The sequence below is a fragment of the Strongylocentrotus purpuratus genome, unplaced genomic scaffold (assembly GCF_000002235.5).
Source record: "Strongylocentrotus purpuratus isolate Spur 01 unplaced genomic scaffold, Spur_5.0 spur5_contig_870, whole genome shotgun sequence".
NCBI lineage: Eukaryota > Metazoa > Echinodermata > Echinoidea > Camarodonta > Strongylocentrotidae > Strongylocentrotus > Strongylocentrotus purpuratus.
The window spans coordinates 68,685-75,005 of NW_022145580.1; positions in this window are offsets into that span (position 1 = coordinate 68,685).

Consider the following 6,321-nt stretch of genomic DNA (forward strand, 5'->3'; position numbering starts at 1 on the left):
TGTGATTAGACAATATCCATGGTCCACTCGAATACAAACCAATAGGCAAGCGTGATACAAGTGTGAAGAAACGTCATAGAGGGGAGTTTTGAGGTCTAGTAATTCAGTACGTGGGAATCCCCACACTGTGGTGGTATAGGCTATATTTTTCTGACTCTGTTAAGAGATCAAGATCATGTTGATGGACATTTAAGCAGCGATGTTGTTTAAATCATTACACATTATTTTTGTTATAAAGACAATTGATTTTGTGCACAAATTTGGCTTACATAAAATCTCAGACATCCTATTCAATAGACAAACAACGATTCCGGTTAGAATTGAGTATGCAAACAAAGACTACGAGATGTTTTGCAGTTGACGGCTGGGGAATCCCAGGTTTCTAAACACGGGAATTTCCAATGGCGGGGAATTTGTGTGTTGACATTCAGCCAGCTTCCCCCAGAACGTGCCCAGGTTGCAGATTCATAACAGGTGAACAGATTATACACTGCCTGTGTGTATTCGACAATAATTGTGGCAGACATATCGTGAGGCGCGTTGCTCAATCTCCGACTCGAGCTTGTACTAAAAATCGACGATATAATACTACACATTATTTAGACTATTTAAGATTAAGATTATGTAAGCTTTCCTTCTTGAACTAATTTGATCATTATCACCCTAGAATTTTCATCTAAAAAGTGACACTTCAGAAATATGACGGTATATGCAATAAAGTATGAGAACATAAATAGCATAATATGCGCTAGTTGGATCAGTATTATCTTGACCCCCCCCCCCCCCCCCCCCATTATACTTCTGCTTTCTCATATCGTTTTTTCCATAGAGTCCTCCTGGCTCAAAGCAGACGATATTTGAATATATATTGGTTATTATGTCCGTGCTCTGTAATTCTTCGTGTATTACAGTAGTAATGAAATTTAGTGTGTGTGTGGTTTTTTATACCTCAAAACCATGGTAGAATTGTATGACTTATGCTTTCATATTGTGAATGGCAATCTTCTCCTTGAAATTTATTTTCCGTGCTCAGTTAAATCTATTATAGAATTTTACAAAAATAAACTAAAAGAAGAATGATGACAAAATGATGACTAGTAAATGAAACAGATCAAAGGACATTGATCTAATTTAAGATAATCTGGAGTTATATTCAAGTAATCACAACTCCGCTATGTCGAAATAGAAGCTATATTAAAACTGTCAAGTCGATTTGTTGCAAGAAAATAACCTTAGGGTAGTAGCAAGGTACAAATGAGCGGTGTGGGTGCGACGATGTGATTTCGCAATACCATGCGCACGAAGGGGATTCCCCGAACTGACTCAGCATCAGTCGAAAAAGTCTTAGCATCAGTCATCAGCAATAGTCTTATACATGTATTAGCATGTGCGTGTCGAACCATTGTTTGTACGCACTTATCGTGTTATAGGCATATACGTAGGCCTATGTCCGTATAATGTATAAAGTAGGGTCATAACCATTATCCAGCCACTATTATATAGCTGATCCTGCCACTGCTTAAAACTAAAAGCAACGTTTTTTTTAAAATTTTTTTTTTTACTAAAATCGACCGATTTGCTTTCCCCGGCCGTTTGGAAATTGTATGTCAGAACTGCATATTACGAGATTTTTATGGTCGATCCTACCATTGTTTGGCCGTAGGCCTATTTGAAATTCTTCGAGAGCACCGATAAATTTGGTATTTTGTTTTCTCAATATCCTTAGCGTTGAGAGCCCAGTTTGTACAAAAAATCTTATTTCAACACTAGGTTTCACAATGGTAATGAGAATTTTAAATTTCATAATCAAATCCTGTTGAAATATAACCAAAACTTTGTATTACCTTTAAGCTTGACTCAAGAGGCAAATCAGTGTTAGATTAGAATCTGTGATTGCCACGTCATTCGAACAGAAGAGCGAGCAATACTCGATTCAAATGTAATTTAAATTGAATTTTGTCTTCATATTTAAGTGATAAATGTAACCATAATGACAGGAATAGCATTATTTGTGTTTGCTGAATTGTATCCTCTAGTCTGAATCGCTTTAGATTTCATTCACAGTATGTTAATTACCCTTTCAAACTCCCGTTAAAACTGTAATTTTGAATTTAGGAAAACAGCACAGAACTTATTACATACTCGTAAAAAGCGGTGATCTGTCCCTTGTATCCTCTTCCAGCAGTGATACCAGAGGCACATGCCTCACTACCGTATGTACGCGTACGCAGGGACGGGGGGGGGGGGGGGGGTCGAACGAACCCCCCTCAAATTTGTGTATGTGTGTGTTTTGGAGGAAACCCCCCTCAATTTTTTTTTAATACAAAAAAAATTGTGCTAAAGGGTGACCAAAACAAGGTGACCTTACCCCCTCCCCCTCCCCCACTCCCCCACCCCCGCTATCCTGCGTACGCCCCTGTGTACAAATATCACATTGTTTTTAAAAAGTGCGAAGGTGATAAGTACCCCGTTCACTTGGTATTGAAAAAATATATATCATTTATGTTAAGTACATTAAACATAAAGGCCCGAATTCACAAAGGAGGTTTGTCGATAAACCTTGGTTTTCGTACGTCATATGACGCGTTTTACGTGTTTTTTTACAAACCTGGTTTGTAAAGAACAAAAGGAGGTTCGAGCTCAAACCTTGGTCTGAGCTCAAACCTTGCTTTGTGAATTCGGGCCATTATGTATTTTATATCAGAGGATTAATGATTAACTGACAACATCCTATTATGTGGAGTAATCGTTTACATTTGCACTAAAACAAGCTAACACAAGCTTCAGTTCTTCTTTTAAAAAATATAGATGTGGTAAATGGTGGCATAGCTATTTTCAACCAACCAATGGATTTCAAAATAGCTTTTTTTTTATAGAATGGGGATTACACACTTGAGCTTTCTCATGAAAATGCCATAATTATGTTAACATGTTGCACAACAATAATCATTGTTAACTACGAATTAGCTACCCCTTGAGAACGACAGCCCTGAGGAATTAACATTTCCAATATTTTCTTATTTATTCCTTTGTTTTGTCGGCCTCGTGTGCTACGGTAAGAAGGAGGAGCCAGGGGAGGAGGAGAAGGACGAGGAGGAGAAGGAGGATTTTTTTTTAATGGAAAGAGATCAGCTTGAGAAGAAGAAGTAAAAACAGGATATAAGAAAGGCTCTTCAAATTATTCTGTTTATCAATTTGATGTCACAGTCGAAATTAGGCCAAGTACAATTGAATTCTAGTTGGAGGAGGGGGTTCTATGTTTTCTAATATTTGCTACTTAGTTCAGGGGTTTGTTTCAAAAAGCTGTTCGTAAAGTTACGCATGACTTAACGAACGACTTATATATGAAGTACCATATAGGATGCCCACAGTTTTTAGTTGATGAAACACCCCCTCCCCCCAGATGTTTTAACAAAGTATGACTATATTTCCAATAACCTCAATTAAATGATGGCAACAAATGGTTGTTTTAATAAGAATGTTAATCTACATCTGCACAGTTCAACTTTAGTTGATGCAGTTACTAATGATTGGCATTCCCATTTGGCTATTCATATTTAAGTCATTCGGAAAAACGTGCGTAACTTTACGAACAGCTTTGTGAAATACCCACATATAAATGATTGTTATTGGGTCAATTTCAACAGAAAATGTTTAAATTCAAATTTCATAAGTCTAGTACAGCTGCTGAAAACATAATGAAATTGCATTACATTCCTGATTTTTGAGGGGATGTTTGTTAACCCTTTTGTCTAATTGCCCTCATATTGTTATAAATATTTGTTTTCCCTGTATGAAATTAAGCTTTTCAAGGATTCCGTACACATGGTACGCTAAAACCTCTGCTTCGTACTCCCTTATATTTTTCTCTTCTACTTTTCATAATTGCATATGTCATATATGTGATCTCGTTTTTATTTACCTTATTAAATTCCGGCCCCTGCGTTGTACAAGTATTTACCCCTATCTCTCTCTGTCTGTCTGTCTCTCTCTCTCTCTCAATCCCAAATACTTCCCTTTATGCACTTCAAATGTTCATTTTTTTACAACCTCATACACATTGATGGACGTATTTCAGTAACACATCATTTGTATTAATATGCAAAAATATAATCAATATAAAATCGTATAAGAAACCATTACATCAACATCATGAACGCAAAGACTTATGAAAAAGAAAAAACTACGCAACTAATATAGCAAACTTGGTATAAATAGTCGGATGACTATGTCAGCACATTTCAATTCATTACTAATTTATGGGCTTATCTCCGTTCTTAAAGATAAAGTTGAGTTCTGGTCATGCGATTGCATTGTGAAAGAAATGGTGTGGAATCGACCAGAAAAGGTTGATCATCTAGCATGTAAGAATTTGTGTGTATTGCAAGGTTCTGGAATCATCAAAATAATAAGAAATTTGGCCAAGTCTTGGTAAAGTTGCAAACACTATACACAGAAAGATGTATATGGGACTACACGAACACATGGGGTTAAAATCCTACCCGGATTTTTAAGATGTTACATGACATATTTAGAATATGAAGGCATTTGAAGAGCCATGCTTTTCAGGGAACATGTCTTATCTGATGTTCTTCCACACTTGCATAATAAGAATGATAACGCTCCCAAATTATTTTTCACCTCTTCCCAGAACTCAACCTTCTCTTTAACAATTACATATGACATCAAATGAAGCATTTTTAATTTGACATTCATCATTAAATTGTGCAGAGCTATGCATGGCAATACCATAATTACATCGAATGCAAGTGAATTTACGAGGAGAAAAAAAATCAAGAGATCATTGACGACTCATGAACTGATATGTAATTCAAACAGTTGGATATGATACGGAGCATATATCACCTACGGTCAAGTTATTATTGTTATTATTATTATTACGGTGAAGGTAGGATGTACTCCGCATTGAACACACTGGCTCTTTAAAAGTTTGCATGCAGATGTCTACAAAATTACAAATACCATTTCTAGAGTTTTTACAGTTTTACTATAAGTAATGAAGTGTAGGCCCTGAATGAACTTCAATGAAATGGAATGTTTTACACTGTTGTTAAAAAGACTCTGAAATCAACAATTTGTTATGCTTCATGAATGCAATACACCCCCTTTACAGAAGCTTACTCATTGTGTCATTTTCTATAGCAAAGGTGTTGCATACAATACGTATCATGTGCACTTATCAGATAATAAGCCTATAAAAGGCTGTAAGATAACAAATGATATTAAAGAAACAAAGTGTAGGATATCCATCTTCAACTTTTTATCACAATACAAATATGTACCTCCGGAATATGTGGCTGTCATATCAAAACGCTGACGAAGTCTGTAGATGCCAGCCATAATTTGTGGGACTTAAATCATGAACACCAAACTCGATAGATACTACTAGATCAACAAAATATACTAAGCCTCTTTTACATGTAATCGCAGCCTTTCACTGTAAGCAATTTAGAATGGCATATTGAACATGTAAAAAAGGCTATGGAAAACGATAGATTTGTCGATAGATTAGATAGAATCATCATAATATCATAATTCATAAAGACTTTGTAAGACTTTGCAGTGTGCACAATGTCATGAGAAGTAATTTTACTAGTTTTGAAAATCAACAAGAGTACTGACTGATTGATTTCAATATTAACTCACACAATTTGAAGAAAAAATACAACATATCCACAGCTTGAGTTTCATTTCTTAACTGACCAATCATATGTATTAGCTGGATCTAGCCTCGTAAAATTCAAGTTGCCCGCACCCCTCAAACCAGCATCTCTATCATCTACAGGGAAACCGAACTCGTAAAATTGTTAACAAATATATATGAATATTTAGGAAGATCGCAACAACCCCTTTGTAATGATGCCAACATTATTAAGGTTACAATCATTTATAAACCTTCGCTCTGGTACTTTAACTTCATTGTAGGCTTATACAGATATGGCACCTTTTTGTACGTGAAATGAAGGGCAACTGCGTGCAACAAAGGACTTGCGCGTCTTCACTGAATTCTGTGTTATAAGATACATAAAAATCTGATGCGTATTACATTTTACGTCATATGAAACGAAACAAATAATGCACTCATGCGTTATTCTGAAAATTTGTGTCCCGATTATACGCACATTATTTTTCCGACATTCAAAAGCAATTTTACAGAATAATTGGCACACATCCAATTTAAAATAAGAAGCCTACATGATTTCGAATAATACATTTACAATAGAAAATCATCATAAAGTGTGCAGACTCTTGCACAAGAATGCAAATCCGGAGAGATCGGAATTTTACTACAGAAATACA